Source organism: Ranitomeya imitator, chromosome 3 (assembly GCF_032444005.1).
Source record: "Ranitomeya imitator isolate aRanImi1 chromosome 3, aRanImi1.pri, whole genome shotgun sequence".
NCBI lineage: Eukaryota > Metazoa > Chordata > Amphibia > Anura > Dendrobatidae > Ranitomeya > Ranitomeya imitator.
The window spans coordinates 615,440,239-615,463,031 of record NC_091284.1 but is presented as its reverse complement, the minus strand read 5'-3'; the positions used below and the strand labels follow the sequence as shown (position 1 = coordinate 615,463,031).

The following is a 22,793-nucleotide window of genomic DNA, read 5'->3' as shown; positions in this document are numbered from 1 at the left end:
GTGCTCCGCACACAGGCGACAGGACTGCAAGGGGTCTTCGGAAGGTAAGTATATGTTTCTTTTTTATTTTTTAACCTGTTACATACGTGACTGGGCAGTATACTACGTGTCTGTGCTGTATACTACGTGGCTCTGTGCTATATACTACGTGGCTGGGCAATATACTACGTGGCTGGGCAATATACTACGTCGCTGGGCAATATACTACGTGGCTGGGCAATATAGTACGTGGCTGGGCAATATACTACGTGGCTGGGCAATATAGTACGTGGCTGGGCAATATACTACGTGGTTGGGCAATATACTACGTGGCTGGGCAATATACTATGTGGGCTGTGCAATGTACTACATGGACATGCATATTCTAGAATACGCGATGCGTTCGAATCAGGCCACCATCTAGTATTTATATATTTATCTTGGGGGATGGGAAAACCCTTCTGGAGGAAAGCTCCGGCAGTGGTGCCTGCGCTGCAGCATGATCACATATGTAATGAGTATATAACTAATTTGTTTCATGTTATCCTGATATTCCTGAAAAAAGAAACCCATTTGAAAATGGTACAGGCACTTTCGGTGCCATCTTGGAGGAGCACATTTTTTTTTCTCAAGCAAGATGGCGCCGCCTGCGCAATAGCAGCTATCGGATCATCGATTTCTGCTACTGCACAGGCACAGCTGGTGCCAATTTCAAACTTTTTTTTTTTTTTTTAGGAATATCAGGGTAAAATGAAACAAAATAATTATATACACATTATAGATGTGATCATGCTGCAGCAAGGTTTTTTTTTTCCAGTCCTGCTGACAGGTTCCCTATAAACTAGCCATTTCAGAAACCTGTACAGTCAGCTTCCTGATTGTGTGGCTGGACTGATTTAACCCCTTCCCGACCTGTGACACAGCGTATGCGTCATGAAAGTCGGTGCCAATCCGACCTGTGACGCATATGCTGTGTCACAGAATGATCGCGTCCCTGCAGATCCGGTGAAAGGGTTAACTCCCATTTCACCCGATCTGCAGGGACAGGGGGAGTGGTAGTTTAGCCCAGGGGGGGTGGCTTCACCCCCCCGTGGCTACGATCGCTCTGATTGGCAGTTTCACTTTCAACAGCCAATCAGAGCGATTTGTAATATTTCACCTATTATAACTGGTGAAATATTACAATCCAGCCATGGCCGATGCTGCAATATCATCGGCCATGGCTGGAAACACTGATGTGCCCCCACCCCACCGATCGCCCCCCCAAGCCACCGATCTGTCCTTTACACTGCTCCGCTCCCCTCCGTCCTCCTGTCCGCTCCCCCCCGTGCTCTTGTCCGCTCACCCCTGTGCTCCAATCCCACCCCCGTGCTCCAACCACCCCCCCTGCAGTCTGATCCACCCCCCCTGCAGTCCGATCCACCCCCCCGATGCTCCAATGCATCCCCCGTGCTCCGATCCACCCCCCCGTGCTCCGATTTACCCCCCCATGCTCCGATCCCCCCCCTTGTGCTCCCCCCCCCACCCCATCATACTTACCGAGCCTCCCGTGGTCCGTCCGTCTTCTTTCCTGGGCGCCGCCGGCGGGCGCATGCGCAGTGCGCCCGCCGAATCTGCCGGCCGGCAGATTCGTTTCAAGTGCATTTTGATCACTGCGATAAAACCTATCGCAGTGATCAAAATAAAAAAAATACTGAATGACCCCCCCCTTTGTCACCCCCATAGGTAGGGACAATAATAAAATAAAGATTTTTTTTTTTCTTCCACTAAGGTTGGGGTAAGAACTAGGGTTGTGGTTAGGGGTGTGTTGGGGTTAGGGTTGTGATTAGGGTTATGGCTACAGTTGGGATTAGGGTTAGGGGTGTGTTGGGGTTAGTGTTGGAGTTAGAATTGAGGGGTTTCCACTGTTTAGGCACATCAGGGGTCTCCAAACGCAACATGGCGCCACCATTGATTCCAGCCAATCTTGTATTCAAAAAGTCAAATGGTGCTCCCTCACTTCCGAGCCCCGACGTGTGCCCAAACAGTGGTTTACCCCCACATATGGGGTACCAGCATACTCAGGACAAACTGCGCAACAATTACTGGGGTCCAATTTCTCCTGTTACCCTTGTGAAAATAAAAAAATGCTTGCTAAAACATCATTTTTGAGGAAAGAAAAATGATTTTTTATTTTCACGGCTCTGTGTTCTAAACGTCTGTGAAGCACTTGGGGGTGCAAAGTGCTCACCACATATCTAGATAAGTTCCTTTCGGGGTCTAGTTTCCAAAATGGGGTCACTTGTGGGGGATTTCTACTGTTTAGGCACACCAGGGGCTCTGCAAACGCAACGTGACACCCGCAGACCATTCCATCAAAGTCTGCATTTCAAAAGTCACTACTTCCCTTCTGAGCCCCGACGTGTGCCCAAAAAGTGGTTTACTCCCACACATGGGGTATCCGCGTACTCAGGAGAAACTGGACAACAAATATTGGGGTCAAATTTCTCCTGTTACCCTTGGGAAAATTAAAAAATTCTGGGCTAAATAATTATTTTTGAGGAAAGAAAACGTATTTATTATTTTCACGGCTCTGCGTTATAAACTTCTGTGAAGCACTTGGGGGTTCAAAGTGCTCACCACACATCTAGATAAGTTCCTTTCGGGGTCTAGTTTCCAAAATGGGGTCACTTGTGGGGGGTTTCTACTGTTTAGCCACATCAAGGGCTCTGCAAACGCAACGTGACGCCCGCAGAGCATTCCATCAAAGTCTGCATTTCAAAATGTCACTACTTCACTTCCGAGCCCCGGCATGTGCCCAAATAGTAGTTTACCCCCACATATGGGGTATCACCGTACTCAGGAGAAACTGGACAACTTTTGGGGTAAAATTTCTCCTGTTACCCTTGGGAAAATAAAAAATTGCAGGCTAAAAGATCATTTTTGAGAAAATAATTTTTTTTTTTATTTTCATGGCTCTGCGTTATAAACTTGTGTGAAGCACTTGGGGGTTCAAAGTCCTCACCACATATCTAGATTAGTTCCTTTGGGGGTCTAGTTTCCAAAATGGCGTCATTTGTGGGGGATCTCCAATGTTTAGGCACACAAGGGCTCTCCAAACGTGACATGGTGTCCGCTAATGATTGGAGCTAATTTTCCATTTAAAAAGCCAAATGGCGTGCCTTCCCTTCCGAGCCCTGCCGTGCGCCCAAACAGTGGTTTACCCCCACATATGGGGTATCTGTGTACTCAGGACAAACTGGACAACAACATTTGGGGTCCAATTTCTCCTAATACCCTTGGCAAAATAGGAAATTCCAGGCTAAAAAATCATTTTTGAGGAAAGAAAAATTATTTTTTATATTTTCATGGCTCTGCGTTATAAACTTCTGTGAAGCACCTGGGGGTTTAAAGTGCTCAATATGCACCTAGATAAGTTCCTTGGGGGGTCTAGTTTCCAAAATGGGGTCACTTGTGGGGGAGCTCCAATGTTTAGGCACACAGGGGCTCTCCAAACGCGACATGGTGTCCGCTAACGATGGAGATAATTTTTCATTCAAAAAGTCAAATGGCGCGCCTTCCCTTCCGATCCTTACCATGTGCCCAAACAGTGGTTTACCCACACATGTGAGGTATCGGTGTACTCAGGAGAAATTGCCCAACAAATTTTAGGATCCATTTTATCCTGTTGCCCATGTGAAAATGAAAAAAATGAGGCTAAAAGAATTTTTTTGTGAAAAAAAAAGTACTTTTTCATTTTTACGGATCAATTTGTGAAGCACCTGGGGGTTCAAAGTGCTCACTATGCATCTAGATAAGTTCCTTGGGGTGTCTAGTTTCCAAAATGCGGTCACTTGTGGGGGAGTTCCAATTTTTAGGCACACGGGGGCTCTCCAAACGTGACATGGTGTCCGCTAAAGAGTGTAGCCAATTTTTCATTCAAAAAGTCAAATGGCGCTCCTTCCCTTCCAAGCCCTGCAGTGCGCCCAAACAGTGGTTTACCCCTACATATGAGGTATCAGCGTACTCAGGACAAATTGGACAACAACTTTCGTGGTTCAGTTTCTCCTTTTACCATTGTGAAATCAAAAAAATTGTTGCTAAAAGATAATTTTTGTGACTAAAAAGTTAAATGTTCATTTTTTCCTTCCATGTTGCTTCTGCTGCTGTGAAGCACCTGAAGGGTTAATAAACTTCTTGAATGTGGTTTTGTGCACCTTGAGGGGTGCAGTTTTTAGAATGGTGTCACTTTTGGGTATATTCAGCCATATAGACCCCGTAAACTGACTTCAAATGTGAGGTGGTCCCTAAAAAAATGGTTTTGTAAATATCGTTGTAAAAATGAGAAATCACTGGTCAAATTTTAACCCTTATAACTTCCTAGCAAAAAAAAATTTTGTTTCCAAAATTGTGCTGATGTAAAGTATACATGTGGGAAATGTTATTTATTAACTATTTTGTGTCACATAACTCTCTGGTTTAACAGAATAAAAATTCAAATTGGAAAATTGCGAAATTTTCAAAATTTTCGCCAAATTTCCGTTTTTATCACAAATAATCGCACAGTTTATTGACCTAAATTTACCACTAACATGAAACCCAATATGTCACGAAAAAACAATCTCAGAACCGCTAGGATCCGTTGAAGCGTTCCTGAGTTATTACCTCATAAAGGGACACTGGTCAGAATTGCAAAAAACGACCAGGTCATTAAGGTCAATATAGGCTGGGTCATGAAGGGGTTAAAAGGCCAACAAAATATATTACAACAGCAAGGGAATATATCTCAGCCGCTACTACCATGGTGCAGATGGTGGCAGCATTCTTGGCTGATGCTCAGCTGACTGCAGTTAGCAGCTAAGTCAGTAGCTCTACCTAATGCGGCTTGTCGAGCTCTATGGTTCTACGACTGGCCTGGGGGCTTTCAGGCAGAGTCTGAACTTTGTTCCATTCCCTGTTATGGACAATACCTGAAACAATATTGGATGACATCTTGGGATAAGGAAGTGACAATAAAAAGGGCTTCCCTAATTTAGCATTTCCATCATGTAAGAGGAATTAGTCCTCATAGAGGTTTAGGACCAGAAAGAGAAGGGTTGTACTCTCCCCTTTTTGTTACCGGATGCAACTTGTGGTCAATAATAAATCTTGTAGGGATTCACTCTCAAAGGTAGGCATATAGTGGGTAGCGTTCACCCAGCTAATGCAGGTTTGGTCACCATTGATACTTATGGTTCTTTGCACACGGCCCTGTGCAGACTCGGCTCAGAGGGCATCTCTGGCCTGGCTCTCTGTTCAGCCTCAAGACACATCCAATCTGCTCTGCTTTCCAGCAGTCTGACTAAGGTGAACACCTAGCCTGATCATGTGTAGAGCTCCCCAGATGCGCCTAATCAAAACCTGCACAGCTAGGATTTAACCCAGAACTTCTTGGCTTTACTGCAACCTGAAAAGATTTCTGAGAGCTAGATAATTGAAAATGGAAACAATAAGATCGGCTATAGAACTTCCGGTTTCAGATTGCTATGTGATAGTACACGTCCTTTAACCCCTTTCTGACCTCGGATGGGATAGTACGTCCGAGGTCAGATCCTCCGCTTTGATGCGGGCTCCGGCGGTGAGCCTGCATCAAAGCCGGACATGTCAGCGGTTTTGAACAGCTGACATGTGCCCACAATAGCGGCGGGTGGAATCGCTATTCACACGCAGCTATTAACTAGTTACATGACGTTGTCAAATGCTGACAGCAGCATTTTACTACCGCATCCGGCCGGAAATGCGCTCATCGCTGACCCCCGTCACATGATCGGGGGTCAGCGATGTGTCGGCATAACAACCAGAGGTCTCCTTGAGACCTCTATGGTTGTTGATGCTGGATTTCTATGAGCGCTGACCACAGCAATGCATCAGCAGTGCATCACCTCTATGTAGCAGAGGTGATCGAGTTGTGCCAGCTTCCAGCCTCCAATTGAAGCTATTGAAGCATGGCAAAAGTAAAAAAAAAAAATAAAACAAATGTTTAAAAAAATATGAAATAAAAAAATATAAAAGTTTAAATCACCGCCCTTTAGCCCCATTCAAAATAAAGCAATAAAAAAAAATCAAATATACACATATTTGGAATCACCGCGTTCAGAATCACCCGATCTATGATTTAAAAAATAGATTAACCTGATCGCTAAACAGCGTAGCGAGAAAAGAATTTGAAACGTCAGAATTATATTTTTTTTGGTCGCCGCGACATTGCATTAAAATTGTATAACAGGCGATCAAAAGAATGTATCTGCACCAAAATGGTATCATTAAATAGGTCAGCTCAGCATGCAAAAAATAAACCCTCAAAAAAACCCAGATCACGAAAAATGGAGACGCTACGGGTATCGGAAAATGGCACAATTTTTTTTTTTTTTTTTTTTTTTTTTATAGCAAAGTTTGGAATTTTTTTCACCACTTAAATAAAAAATAACCTAGACATTATTGGTGTCTATGAACTCGTAATGACCTGGAGAATCATAATGGCAGGTCAGTTTTAGCATTTAGTCAACCTAGCAAAAAAGCCAAACAAAAAACAACTGTGGGATTGCACTTTTTTTGCAGTTTTACCGCACTTGGAATTATTTTTTTTCCCGTTTTCTAGTATATGACATGGTAAAACCAATGGTGTCTTTCAAAAGTACAACTCGTCCCACAAAAAATAAGCTCTCACATGGCCATATTGATGGAAAAATAAAAAAGTTATGGCTCTGGGAAGGTGGAGGGGAGCGAAAAAACAAAAATACCCAGGGTCATGAAGGGGTTAAAACCTAGAAAATCAAGTTTTAATTCACATGGAAGGCCAAAGAATTCCTGAGAGTGGCTCTCGGCAGAAAAGGAGAAATCAGGCTTTGAGATTCGATTTCTTCCCTTTAGTTGTGAATGAGCCCTTGAGTCTTAATGGAGATTAGAGCAGAAATTACAATTCTCCTATGAAAGAAAGAAACATTGATGATACCTTACCTCGGCAATATCCTGATTGTGGGCATATCCGTTGAATGGTGCAGAGCTCAGGTGGCACAATTAAGTCCAACCTTGACATGGTTAAGTTGGCTACTCAATTTAAAAAAAAAAAAAAGATTAGAACCTAAAAGAGTGCAAGTCTTACCTGGTGTTCTAGATTCAGTGAAGCAGAGTTGTTATATATCAAAGGAGAAGGTTACTTGCTAAGTATCAAAATTAATAATCAATCTGCCCACAATTCTATGGAAGGTAATATCGCTGTTAGGAACTCTAACCTCCTGCATTCCAGCAGTAGCATGGTAACAGATACACTCCCGAGTGTTGCAATGGGAGATTCTGGCAAACAAATATGCTTTGAAGTTGGTTGGAAAACGTACTCTTTCTTCAACAGTGACTCACTTTCCGCTGCTGGTTGGACACAAAAAGTCTATGCAGAGGAGTACCTTGGATGAATCAGATATCGTGGGTCATTGCTGCAGATACAAGCCCTCAGGGATACGGGGTACTTCTGGGAGACGTCCTCTGCTAAGCCTGATCGACGATGGAAGAAAGATCCGGATCCTCCAACCTAAAAAATCTGTTAGCAGTAAGGTAGTCTCTAAGAAAGCTCCCTTCATCTAGTCAAAATCAAAACGTAGCTTACATAAACAATCAGGGGGAACTAGACCCAGATCACTAATGACATGTCTGATCAGATATTTCAGATGGCAGTCTCACCTCTTTCGTTACAGCGCCTCACATGAAGAGGAAAGAGAATTGCAAGCAGACTTTTTGAGCCACATCCAACTGAAACAGTGGGGCTTCCAGCCATACTGTAGATCTTATTACAGACAGAACAGGAAGGTGAGAAAATTCTGTTCATTGGATCCCAGGGCCGAGCATCAATCAGTGGATGCCTTCCTGCTCAACTGGGATTTCGGCCTGTCATATGCCTTTTTCCTGTGATGCTCTTCCTAGCAGTTCTAAAAAGGATTAGGGAAGATTGCGCAAGGGTAATCCTGATAGCCCAATTCTTTTCCCAAGTGACCTCTGTTTTACTGGAGGAGAATAATATCAGTCACCGAGCCTTGGGTCTTGCCAGAGATTCCAGATCTACTGTTCCAAAGTTTCCATCCTCAAAGAAACTTTGGAACAGTAGAAGAAAAACATTAGACTTGAACAAAGACGACCCAGGAAAACATACTCAGAAGGGAGGTAAGAACATTTCTAAAACAATCCACAGCGAGGAGATTGGAACAAAACAAAATCCTCTAAACTGCATGATCGCAAACGCCAGAAGCCTGACAAACAAGATGGAAGAACTAGAAGCAGAAATATCTACAGGTAACTTTGACATAGTGGGAATAACCGAGACATGGTTAGATGAAAGCTATGACTGGGCAGTTAACTTACAGGGTTACAGTCTGTTTAGAAAGGATCGTAAAAATCGGAGAGGAGGAGGGGTTTGTCTCTATGTAAAGTCTTGTCTAAAGGCCACTTTAAGGGAGGATATTAGCGAAGGAAATGAGGATGTCGAGTCCATATGGGTCGAAATTCATGGAGGGAAAAATGGTAACAAAATTCTCATTGGGGTCTGTTACAAACCCCCAAATATAACAGAAACCATGGAAAGTCTACTTCTAAAGCAGATAGATGAAGCTGCAACCCATAATGAGGTCCTGGTTATGGGGGACTTTAACTACCCGGATATTAACTGGGAAACAGAAACCTGTGAAACCCATAAAGGCAATAGGTTTCTGCTAATAACCAAGAAAAATTATCTTTCACAATTGGTGCAGAATCCAACCAGAGGAGCAGCATTTTTAGACCTAATACTATCTAATAGACCTGACAGAATAACAAATCTGCAGGTGGTTGGGCATCTAGGAAATAGCGACCACAATATTGTACAGTTTCACCTGTCTTTCACTAGGGGGACTTGTCAGGGAGTCACAAAAACACTGAACTTTAGGAAGGCAAAGTTTGACCAGCTTAGAGATGCCCTTAATCTGGTAGACTGGGACAATATCCTCAGAAATAAGAATACAGATAATAAATGGGAAATGTTTAAGAACATCCTAAATAGGCAGTGTAAGCGGTTTATACCTTGTGGGAATAAAAGGACTAGAAATAGGAAAAACCCAATGTGGCTAAACAAAGAAGTAAGACAGGCAATTAACAGTAAAAAGAAAGCATTTGCACTACTAAAGCAGGATGGCACCATTGAAGCTCTAAAAAACTATAGGGAGAAAAATACTTTATCTAAAAAACTAATTAAAGCTGCCAAAAAGGAAACAGAGAAGCACATTGCTAAGGAGAGTAAAACTAATCCCAAACTGTTCTTCAACTATATCAATAGTAAAAGAATAAAAACTGAAAATGTAGGCCCCTTAAAAAATAGTGAGGAAAGAATGGTTGTAGATGACGAGGAAAAAGCTAACATATTAAACACCTTCTTCTCCACGGTATTCACGGTGGAAAATGAAATGCTAGGTGAAATCCCAAGAAACAATGAAAACCCTATATTAAGGGTCACCAATCTAACCCAAGAAGAGGTGCGAAACCGGCTAAATAAGATTAAAATAGATAAATCTCCGGGTCCAGATGGCATACACCCACGAGTACTAAGAGAACTAAGTAATGTAATAGATAAACCATTATTTCTTATTTTTAGGGACTCTATAGCGACAGGGTCTGTTCCGCAGGATTGGCGCATAGCAAATGTGGTGCCAATATTCAAAAAGGGCTCTAAAAGTGAACCTGGAAATTATAGGCCAGTAAGTCTAACCTCTATTGTTGGTAAAATATTTGAAGGGTTTTTGAGGGATGTTATTCTGGATTATCTCAATGAGAATAACTGTTTAACTCCATATCAGCATGGGTTTATGAGAAATCGCTCCTGTCAAACCAATCTAATCAGTTTTTATGAAGAGGTAAGCTATAGGCTGGACCACGGTGAGTCATTGGACGTGGTATATCTCGATTTTTCCAAAGCGTTTGATACCGTGCCGCACAAGAGGTTGGTACACAAAATGAGAATGCTTGGTCTGGGGGAAAATGTGTGTAAATGGGTTAGTAACTGGCTTAGTGATAGAAAGCAGAGGGTGGTTATAAATGGTATAGTCTCTAACTGGGTCGCTGTGACCAGTGGGGTACCGCAGGGGTCGGTATTGGGACCTGTTCTCTTCAACATATTCATTAATGATCTGGTAGAAGGTTTACACAGTAAAATATCGATATTTGCAGATGATACAAAACTATGTAAAGCAGTTAATACAAGAGAAGATAGTATTCTGCTACAGATGGATCTGGATAAGTTGGAAACTTGGGCTGAAAGGTGGCAGATGAGGTTTAACAATGATAAATGTAAGGTTATACACATGGGAAGAAGGAATCAATATCACCATTACACACTGAATGGGAAACCACTGGGTAAATCTGACAGGGAGAAGGACTTGGGGATCCTAGTTAATGATAAACTTACCTGGAGCAGCCAGTGCCAGGCAGCAGCTGCCAAGGCAAACAGGATCATGGGGTGCATTAAAAGAGGTCTGGATACACATGATGAGAGCATTATACTGCCTCTGTACAAATCCCTAGTTAGACCGCACATGGAGTACTGTGTCCAGTTTTGGGCACCGGTGCTCAGGAAGGATATAATGGAACTAGAGAGAGTACAAAGGAGGGCAACAAAATTAATAAAGGGGATGGGAGAACTACAATACCCATATAGATTAGCGAAATTAGGATTATTTAGTCTAGAAAAAAGACGACTGAGGGGCGTTCTAATAACCATGTATAACTATATAAGGGGACAATACAAATATCTCGCTGAGAATCTGTTTATACCAAGGAAGGTGACGGGCACAAGGGGGCATTCTTTGCGTCTGGAGGAGAGAAGGTTTTTCCACCAACATAGAAGAGGATTCTTTACTGTTAGGGCAGTGAGAATCTGGAATTGCTTGCCTGAGGAGGTGGTGATGGCGAACTCAGTCGAGGGGTTCAAGAGAGGCCTGGATGTCTTCCTGGAGCAGAACAATATTGTATCATACAATTAGGTTCTGTAGAAGGACGTAGATCTGGGGATTTATTATGATGGAATATAGGCTGAACTGGATGGACAAATGTCTTTTTTCGGCCTTACTAACTATGTTACTATGTTACTATGTATTTAACGGCATGGAATTTGAAAATAAGCAGGGTGGATAAAAATCAATGTTTTTTTAAAAAAAAATCAAAAAAAATCGGATTTTTTTTATTTAAATCGGATTTTTTTTTTATTTAAATCGGATTTTTTTCAATAAACTGCTTTTTGAGGAAAATATTTTACCATCCAAAGGTTCTTCCATCATGAGATAAAGCTGAGTTGTTTAGCTCAGTAGAATAAAGGCTGTATATGTGTAACATTCACAATGCCATGCTCTTCCAGAGGTTTCTGTAGGATTAGTGGGCAGTTTCTCTCCTATATTATCACAGATGCTCGCTTTACTTACGCAGTTCTCAAAACTGAATTTGACTCCGCAGAGGTCCCAGCCTCTTCTTCACGGCAAAAATGTTACAACATGAACAGAGTTGAGAAAAAGACCTTAATCCTATTGTTCTACAAACCTATGAATACAGAATCAACCCCTTCAGTGCCAAGTCCAAGAAGTTAGACAATATGTTTCTGATTGTTTGGAGTGGAATAGATCTGCACAGCACAAGAAGAATGTGAATCTAAGTGTGAGGAGGAGGAAGGGCAAGCAGACAAGAAAATGAAAGTGAAACTTTGAGCACAATACTGCAGCATAGCCACAGACAGACAAGTCTGGATCTGTTTGTGTGTACTATCTGAGGTTTATTACATTCTTTCCTTATAATGGCAGCAGGCCGTAAAAGAGACCCAGTTTGGGAATATTTTAATGAAGCTCCTTCGCCTATCGGTAAGGCAGGCATGCGTGCAAAATGCAAACGATGCAACAAAGAGATGCAAGGCCTGGTGGCGCGAATGAGGCAACATCATGAGAAGTGCGGTGATGAAGATGACCAAAGAAACACTTCTGAACAGGCAGGATCTTCAGGTTGGTGAACATTTTTATTGAATCCTATTTCTAAAGACTGAACTGTCATGTGTGAGAAAAATTATATTTCTTATTATTACTGCATGTTACTGTCATTTGGTACAGTTATGAAGAAAAACAAATATTCCTTTTGGGGCAGAGGCAGTGATGTGTTGTGTACAATAAGCAGAAATTGTATAAACAATAAAATAACAGCATTGACTTTTTTTGTTTAGGGGAATTCATGGATTCTGGAAACTATCCACCTCCAAGATCACCATCATCCTGTTCTACAGTTTCAGAGTTATCCATCCAGGATAGTGCTTCATTAGCAGCAGCATCATCATCAGACACCCACAGCCACATATCACCATCACCCAAAAGGAAGAAAAAACCTTTACCTCCTGGAACCACCATAGATAGGTTTGTGATAAGAACTAGCAGATTAGAAAAAGAGTTGATTGATGAAAAAATTGCCCAGTTTATTTGTGCAACAAACTCTTCTTTCTGTCTGACTGAGAACCCACATTTCATTAATATGGTTCAGTCACTGAGACCAGGATACAGTCCACCCAGCAGAGCTGATGTTGCAGGGAAACTGCTGGATCAAGTGTATGACAGAGAAATGGAGCAATGTGCAACAGCTCTGGAGGGTAAAATTGTTAACCTAAGTATTGATGGGTGGAGTAATGTCCACAATGATCCTATTGTATGTGCTTGTATAACAACAGAAGAAGGTAAAGTCTTCCTTGCACAAACAACTGATACGTCAGGAAATGCACACACAGCAGAATACTTACAAGAAGTGGCAGTAAAAGCTATAACAACATGTGAACAAAAATTCAAATGTCTAGTACGCAGTTTGGTCACTGACAATGCTGCAAACGTATCCAAGATGAGAAGAGATTTAGAAGAGCAGGGAGGGAATACAAAGCTGCTAATAACATATGGTTGCAGTGCTCATTTGCTGCACCTCTTAGCCAAAGACTTAAGTGTTCCAGAAATAAAGGCTAATGTTGTTGAAATTGCTAAATACTTCCTTAATAATCATTTTGCTGCAGCAGCTCTGAAAAGGATGGGTGGAACCAAGCTAACGCTCCCACAAGATGTTAGATGGAACTCTGTGGTGGACTGTTTTGAGCAGTATATCAAAAACTGGCCTATTCTGATGACACTTTGTGAAGAAAATCGAGATAAAATAGATGGCACTGTCACGGCCAAAATCCTCAACATTGGGCTTAAGAGAAATGTTGAACATATGCTGAGCTTCCTGAAACCCATCTCTCAAGCTTTAAACAAAATACAGAAAAATAGCTGTTTTATTGCGGATGCTGTTGAAATTTGGAAGGAACTGAGTGAACACTTAAAAACAGAACTACACATGTACAGAATTAAATTACAAGCAGTAAACAAACGAATGGGACAAGCACTGACTCCAGCTCATTTTTGGCAAATATTGTCAATATCCAATATCAGGGTCAAAACCTAAGTGCTGAGGAAGAGGAGTTAGCTATGACATGGGTATCCAGCAATCATCCATCTTTAATGCCAACTATAATAAACTTCAGAGCTAAGGGGGAACCATTCAAGAAATATATGTTTGCTGAAGATATTTTAAGGAAGGTCACACCAGTAAACTGGTGGAAGTCACTTAAGCGCTTGGATTTAGAGACTGTTCAAGTAATGATTTCACTTTTAACAGCAGTAGCTTCTTCTGCAGGCGTTGAAAGAATATTCTCTTCCTTTGGACTCATTCATTCTAAATTGAGAAATCGGTTGGGACCCAATAAAGCAGGAAAGCTTGTTTTTCTTTTCCAGATTATGAATAGGAACAAAGAAGAAGATGATGATGATGAAGATGACGACAAGTGAGCTACAGAGGACAGCAGGGACAGTAGTATTTAAGTTTTTCATGTGTCGGCTGGGCTGACAGTCTAAGTTTCTTATAATATATATATATTTTGCTTAGCCAAATTAGTTAACAAACATGGATGTTTGTTTAAGCAAATAACTTATGCTGTAATGTTGTTATTGTTTCAGTTGAATAAATCTATTTAAATTGTTATTAAGGTCAGGATTATTTTTCTCCTTCCTAAGTTCAACAGAACAGTGGTGTCCAAATATGAATGATTAACCCATTAAACTGGGGAGAAAAAAGTAATATAAAAAGTGATTCTAAAAATCTTCATCTACTTGCATGTTAAAGTAGCAAGAACTAGTTTAGGTAGAAACTTTGATTTAATCACTGATTTAAATCAAGCCTTACTGACTAGTGATTTAAATCGTGATTTAAATCATGATTTAAATCAGTTAGATTTAAATCAAATCCACCCTGAAAATAAGCTTCTAAAAGATAGTTCTTTGCCAAATTTAATCACACTGCAGTAATGACAAAAATATATGGCAGGACATGGAAGGAATCTCTGACCAGGTCAGGGGCAGGTGTAGAAGATAGAGTCAAATTGCTCCAGAAGGGGCTAAAATAAGGACTATCCATTAGTACTCTTAAGGTCCAGGTATTGGCCCTGGGTGCTTTTATAGAAGTATGATCTGGCCGATAACCGTTGAATTTCTCATTAAGGCGAGATTTGGATTTAAGCCTATTTCCAATCCAAAGTGGGCACCCTGAGATCTGAATCTGGCAGCTATAACAAAGTCTTTGTTTAAACGCATGGATTCAACGTCCTTACACTAAAGACTATTCTCCAGATGGCCCTGGCTTCAGAATGGAGGGTTAGTGACATTTAAGCTTTGTCTGCTATTCCTTTGCACAGAGCCTAGTACGTAGGGTCATTCTAATACCGGCCTATCTTCCCAAAGCAGCTTCCAAGTTCCATAGAAGTCAGGAGATTGTGCCCCCTTCTTTCTGTGCTAATCCTGGGACTCCAAAAGAAGAGCATTACCACTTTAGATGTTAGAAGTCTGAGAGTTTATCTCGGCCACAACAGCATGGTAAAGACGTCAGTTGCTATTAGTTCCTTTCAAAGACCTTAAAAATAAAAAGGTCTTAAAGCCTCTAAAAGCACACTAGCTAGATGGATTATCTAGATTAAAGTGGCTATAAGGTTAGACTATTCTGCAAGTAATAAGGCAGTTCCAGGAGACCTGAAAACTCTTTGTACTAGGGCCATTTCAACCTCCTGGGCAGAGAAAGCAGCTGTCTCCATCTAACAATGTAGGACTGCGACACAGTCTTCACCTTGTACCCTCTATAGACCTTATAGGCTTAGTTTGGGATCTTCTGTTGATCTCTCCTTTAGAGGGGTTCTACAGGCTTGGTCCTGCCCTAAGTTTAAGTTTCTCTGTATATCTCTCAGGTGGTGCTGTCATGGGTGATAGGAAAAGACTACATTACTTAGCACTAATAGGATTTTCCAGAACCTATGACAGCACCCTTATATTTTTCCCCATCACTGGATTGGTGGTAATTTTGTTTCATTCATAGTGTTGAATTAAAGCAGTGTTTAGAAGAAAAAAATCGAGTTGTTCTTTGATGGTGTATATAACTATTACGTGGTGTTTTCTCATGCTCTGTGAACAACTGATCCAGTGAAGAGACGTCGCCCTTTTATTCTGTAGGTTCCTCTTTTTCAGGCTGTGTGCACACGTTGGGGAATTTGATTGCAGATCCACAGCGTCTTTTGCCATGCGGAATTGCATCAAATCTGCAGTGTAGTGCACAGCCAATGTAAGTCTATGGGAACCGCAGACTTGATGTGCACATGCTGTGGAAAACTCTGCACCGAAACGCAGCTTTTTTTTTTCCTCAGCATGTCACTTCTTTTGTGCGGAGCTGCAGCGTTTCTGCACCCATAGACTTGGATTAAGTCGGGGACATCTGCAGCAAAACCGCAGATGTAAAAAAGATCTGCAGTTTTGCTGCAGATGTGGGTGCGAGAAACGCTGCAGTTCGGGAGGAGGGAAGATGTGTGGGTGGTGACTGTGTATGTGTGTGTGGGCAGGGTATGTGGGCTGTCCGAGGATCTGCCGGGGCTGTCCGGGGGGTCTGCGGGCTGTGTGTTGGTGTGCGGTGCTGTGTGGGGCTGTCCGGGTGTGTGCGAAGGGTTGTGTGTGTGTGTGCAGGCATCGATTTGTAGTCCCATCGGGCTATGCCTGCCACAGTGACAGTGATTGACACATTAGCCAATGACGGGACAGTAGTAGTTCCATCATCAGGCTAAGGTGTTGAATGTAAAAAAAAAACAACACATATACAGTACATGCATATAGACATATAGAACATATAACATACAGTACATACAACATGCAACATACAGTACATACAACATGCAACATACAGTACATGCAACATACAACATGCAACATACAGTACATACAACATGCAACATACAGTGCATACAACATGCAACATACACCATGCAACACACAGTACATGCAACTTGCAGTACATGCAACTTGCAACATACAGTACATGCAACATACAGTACATGCAACATACAGTACATGCAACGTACAACATGCAACATACAGTACATACAACATACAATACATACATATGGACATACAGTACATATACACAACACATACAGTACATACAGCATAGAGTACACACTCACCATCACCTTGATCCCCGAAGCCATTGCTCACCTGTAAAAAAAAAAATAGTAAAATAATATACAAACAATATACTCCCTGATCCACAGATATCCAATTAAAACGAGTGTCCCACGACGATCTCCCATGGAGAGCTGCCACATCAGCTGATGTGACCGCTCTCCTGGGGCTTCGGGAATACAATGACAAGGTATCCTTCCACACTGTATCCCTCCGCCGCTGTGAGAAATAGTTCCTACTCTTACTTGTGGCACTGCTGTGTGGGAAAATTCCCACGCAACTTTGACATAAAGTGAGACCCTGAACTCAGGTAACCTCTTCAGTGATGCACTGCAGGGGCCATTGTCCCCTGTCATTGGGTCACTGGAGGCCCTATAGAGCAGTGACATCACCCGATGTCACTGTTCTATAGGGGAGATCGTCGTGGGACGCTCGATACTAATTGGACAACAGCGGAAAGGGAGTATACGGTATGTTTATTATTTTTAATTTTTTGCAGGCGATCGAGTATGGTAAGTATGGTGAAATTAAGAATATTAAAATACTTTTTTCTGGCTGTGTCTTTATTTTTTTAACTCTTTCACTGCTATAGGATTAAGAATGGATAGGCGTCTTATTGACTCCTCTCCATTATTAACCGGGCTTAATGTCACCTTACAAGGATGACATTAATCCCTTATTACCCCATATCCCACCGCTACAGAGGAGTGGGAATAGAGGGGCTAAGTGCCGGAATTTGCACATCTTACAGATGCGCCATTTCTGGGGAGGCTGGGGGCGGGTATTTGTAGGGGGGTGGGGGCAAATATCCATGGCCCCTCTCTAGGCTATGAATATCAGCCCACAGGTGTCTGCATAGCCTTTCTGGCTATAAAATATATGGGGACCCCACGTCATTTTTTTTTGGGGGGAGGGGGTCCCCCTATTTTAATAGCCAGTAAAGGCAACACAGACAGCTGCGGGCTGATATTCATAGCCTGGGAAGATCCTTGGGTATTACCCCCTTCCCAGGCTACAAATATTGGCCCCCGGCCGTCGGCTTTCCCCCTCTGGCGCAGAAAATTGACCGGGAGCCCACGCCATTTTTTTCCCGTTTTTTTTTTTTTTTTTTAATGAAACGTTCATTAATAAACATTGGCCTTGCTATTATATATCTATGGATAATCTATCTATAGATATATTTATAGATAGATAAAGATATATCTATCCATACTTCTATCTAACTATCCATATATCTATCTACATCTATCCATAGGTATATCTATCCATAGCTATATCTATCCATACATACGGTATATCTATAGATAGATATATCTATCGATCTATCTATATGTAGATCTATCTATCCATCTAATTAATAATAATAATAGAAGGAATGGGATAGATAGATATATCTATTCATAGATCTATAGATATATATATCTATGGATAGATGTAGAAAGATATATGGATAAATGTTAGATAGATATATACATACATAGATATAGAAAGGCTTCAGAAAAGTTCCTGTTGGGACCGAAACGTCGCTTTTTGGGCTGATTAAATAGCTCCTTTTCACTACAAATGGTGTGCTGCCTCCAATTTTTCTGGATTTTTATAATTGAGGTTTGGTATTTGCCTGGGGGGCTCTGCACCTGGACTCTTTCTTTGTGCTGCTCTAATTCTCTTTCCCATACGCAGCACGGTGGTGCAGTGGATAGCACTGCAGCTTTGCAGCGCTGGAGTCCTGGGTTCTCCCCGTGTTTACTTGGGTTTCCTCCGGGCACTCCGGTTTCCTCCCATATTCCAAAGACCTACTGATAGGGAATTTAGATTGTGAGCCCCATCGGGGACAGTGATGATAATGTGTGCAAAACTGTAAAGCGCTGCGGAATATGTTAGCGCTATATAAAAATAAAGATTATTTATTTATAGATATAGCTATCCATATATCTATCTACATCTATCCGTTTTCTACTACATCTATCTATAGATACTGTGTGCAGAATTATTAGGCAAGTTGTATTTTAGAGGTTTATTTTTATTATTAATCAACAACTATGTTCTCAATCAACCCAAAAGACTCATAAATATCAAAGCTTAATATTTTTGGAAGTTGGGGTGTTTTTTTTTTAGATTTGGCTATCTTAGGAGGATATCTGTTTGTGCAGGCAACTATTACTGTGCAGAATTATTAGGCAACTTAATAAAAACCAAATATATTCCAAACTCACTTGTTTATTTTCACCAGGGAAACCAATATAACTGCACAAAATTTAGAAATAAACATTTCTGACATGCAAAAACAAAACAAAAAAAATTAGTGACCAATATAGCCACCTTTCTTTATGATGACACTCAACAGCCTTCCTTCTATAGATTCTCCCAGTTGCTTGATCTGTTTACGATCAACATTGCGTGCAGCAGCCACCACAGCCTCCCAGACACTGTTCCTAGAAGTGGACTGTTTTCCCTCCCTGTAGATCTCACATTTTATGAGGGACCACAGGTTATCTATGGGGTTCAGATCAGGTGAACAAGGGGGCCATGTCATTATTTTTTCTTCTTTGAGACCTTTACTGGCCAGCCACGCTGTGGAGTAGTTGGAGGCATGTGATGGAGCATTGTCCTGCATGAAAATCATGTTTTTCTTGAACGATACCGACTTCTTCCTGTACCACTGCTTGAAGAAGTTGTCTTCCAGAAACTGGCAGTAGGTCTGGGAGTTGAGCTTCACTCCATCCTCAACCCGAAAAGGTCCCACAAGTTCATCTTTGATGATACCAGCCCATGCCAGTACCCCACCTCCACCTTGCTGGCCTCTGAGTCGGAGTGGAGCTCGTTACCCTTTATTGATCCAACCTCTGGCCCATCCATCTGGCCCATCAAGAGTCACTCTCATTTCATCAGTCCATAAAACCTTTGGAAAGTCAGTCTTAAGATATTTCTTGGCCCAGTCTTGACGTTTCATCTTATGTTTCTTGTTCGAAGGTGGTCGTTTTCCAGCCTTCCTTACCTTGGCCATGTCCCTGAGTATCGCACACCTTGTGCTTTTTGTTACTGCAATTTCAAGACTCCTGCATCCCTCTGCAAGACATCTCACAATTTTGGACTTTTCAGAGCCCGTCAAATCTCTCTTCTGACCCATTTTGCCAAAGGAAAAAGGAAGTTGCCTAAAAATTAAGCACAACGTATATAGGGTGTTGATGTCATTAGACAACACCCCTCCTCATTACAGAGATGCACATCACCTGATTTACTTAATTGGTAGTTGGCTCTCAAGCCTGAACAGCTTGGAGTAGAACAACATGTATAAAAAGTATCATGTGATCAAAATACAACTTGCCTAATAATTCTGCACACAGTGTAGATATCTATCTCATTCCTTCTATCTACCCCATATCTATCTATCTATAGATAGATAGAATGAGATAGATAGATAGATATAGATAGAATGAGATAGATAGATAGATGATAGATCTATAGATAGATAATATCTATCGATCTATGTATATATCTCTAGATCTATCTATCCATCCGTATATCTATATTTATATCTATCTGTCTATATTTATATATATCTATCTGTCTATCTATCTGCCTATCTGTGTGAATGGAGTGTGGGTTGGACAAATGTAAAAGAGAAGGTTGGACAATTAATGATATCGCAAATCTTTTTTTTTTTGTTCAGTAATACATCTTTATTTAGCTTTCAAAAACGCATTGAAAAAGCATTAAAAAATGCATTAAAAAACACATAAAAAACGCAGCTGCATTTTCTGCCAGGAGATGCAGATTTTGTGCAGAGAATTCTGCACCCAAATCTGCAACCTGTGCACATACTCTCAAAGGCAGATCCCCTCTCAGGTGGTGCTATCATGGGTTCTGGAAAGGTAAATTACCAGTAAGTAATTTAGTGTTGATCAGCAGGAGATTATTACTAGAGGACTAGTAAACCTGCCACGAGGTAGTCCAAACACGCACCCACCACTGATTAGAAGCCTTATGCCTCTGCACAGTATACGCAAAAAGCAGCCAATCAGTGGTGGGGATGGGATTATATAGAGCTCAGCATTCAGAGAACTGGTAGACCTTGAACAACATAAAACAGTGTTTGATTAAAGGGAACCTGTCAGCAGATTTTGCCGCTATAAGGTGTGGCCAGGGCTTATATACATTCTATAATGCTGTATATAAGCCTCCGGTCCAACCTGCAAGTGAAGAAAAATAAGTTTTTATTATACTCACCCAGGAGGGCTGTTCGGTCCGATGGGTGTCGCAGGTGCGGCACTCTTGCGTAAGTGTACTTCTCTGTCCTGTTGAGGGCACCGTAGAGTACTGCAGTGCGCAGGCGCCGGTAAAGGTCAGAGAGGCCCGGCGCCTGCACACTATAGTACTTTACTGTGCCCTCAACAGGACAGAGAAGTACACCTGCGCAAGAGCCTTGATGCCGGGGAGCGTGGAAGAAGCAGGAGAGCGGCGTCTGAAGATGAGAGGTGTTGGACCCGGACCTGCGACACCTATCGGACTGGACCGCACAGGACCGCCCCCCGGGTCAGTATAATATAACATATTTTTCTTCTCTTGCAGGTCAGACCAGGGGCTTATATACAGCATTATAGAATGCTGAATATAAGCCCTGAAAGACGGTGGCCGCATCTTATAGCGGCAAAATCTGCTGACAGATTCCCTTTAAAATTGCAACAAGCAACCCAGTAAGTGACAAATCGCTGGAATCGGAGTCTCTGCCCCTACATTATGCTGCTCTCAAAACATCTGCTGACAGATTCCGTTTATAATCATCAGCTAAATATAGAATATCAGCACAAATCAATGTGTATACTGCCACAGGGTTTCGAAAATATGCTTCCGTTTTTTTCTCTGTACATTCTGACCCTTGAGTTCCTTCCAACTCTAACATTCTATGATTCTTTCCCATCACTCCGTAGAAGAGGTAATGCAATCCAATCCTTGTGTGTGTGCTTTACAATGATCATTCCAGTAGTGGATGTTGACTGTGGAGAGCCCGGCCTGTGCGGCCCATACAATATTTCATGGGGTCTGACAGTCCCATGCGGTCAGCATATTAGTCTTCGGTCTAAACATCTTTGGGTGGTTTGTAGCCAGGATTATCTTTGTATCCCCCGCATGTTCTCTTTTATTTCCTCTTATGATTGTGTATTGCTTTTTGATTTGGGATAATTGACCGCACTTGATTTATCCTGTAACGTTATATCTTTGTTTCGGTTCATAGTTATTAATTTTCAGATTAGAAAATTCCCTTGTTGAATAGCTGCTCAGGATTTATTATTTCAGATGGTGCTTCCAAGCATAATTTGGAAGGGATAGAAATACTATTTTTTGCTACACAGCACATCTATTTTTTTTTTTTTTTTTTGGTTCAGTGAAGCCGACTATTCTTTTGATTTTAATATTTGGGTTGTTAAAACAAACAATTCTAATATATACATGAATTCTGGATGTATCATGTAAGAGATGCTCGGGGTCATACTCTTAATGACATCATTCCCAAGTATACGAGCATGTTACTGTAATTTAGGGGCTAATGGAAACACTGCTCAAACACTAGAACAATGGGTTTCTATAGCAATTATGTCATGTTTGGCAAACATTTTAAGGCAAAAATGCAGATTATATCCATTAGAAAACCTGTGTACCTGTTTGAACCATTATATTTATGTACCCCCACTTTGTTGAAGGTGGCTTTAATATTTAGAAAAAAATTACAAGTGTTTCTCACAAAATTAGAATATCATCAAAAAGTTCATTTATTTCAGTTCTTCAATACAAAAAGTGAAATTCCTATATTATATAGTCATTACAAGCAGAGTGATCTATTTCAAGTGTTTATTTCTGTTAATGTTGATGATTATGGCTTACAGCCAATGAAAACCAAAAAGTCATTATCTCAGTAAATTACAATACTTTATAACACCAGCTTGAAATAATGATTTTAAAATCTGAAATGTTGGCTTACTGAGATGTATGTTCAGTAAATGCACTCAATACTTGGTCAGGGCTCCTTTTGCATTAATTTAGTGAGAAGCACTTGTAACAGCAACCAAGAATTCTGAACCTGGTTGTACATGTCACTTTGGTGGCAGTTCTAATAGCTGTATATTTACGAATGCCCCAAATTGTGGCAAACCATGTCCTGAAGTAACCCAACAAAGAGGTGGCGGGAGGAAGTCTTCTGTCTAGAAGAGGCTCCAATCTGCCACACTGCTTGATAAACAAGACCAAGCC

The 22,793-nt window shown here is 41.4% G+C and overlaps 1 protein-coding gene across 2 annotated transcripts in view; it reads left to right on the top strand.

Moving 5' to 3' along the window:
• PIBF1 (progesterone immunomodulatory binding factor 1) overlaps positions 1–22,793 on the top strand; it is a 378,979-nt gene that overhangs the window by 28,859 nt on the left and 327,327 nt on the right. The window lies entirely within an intron of this gene.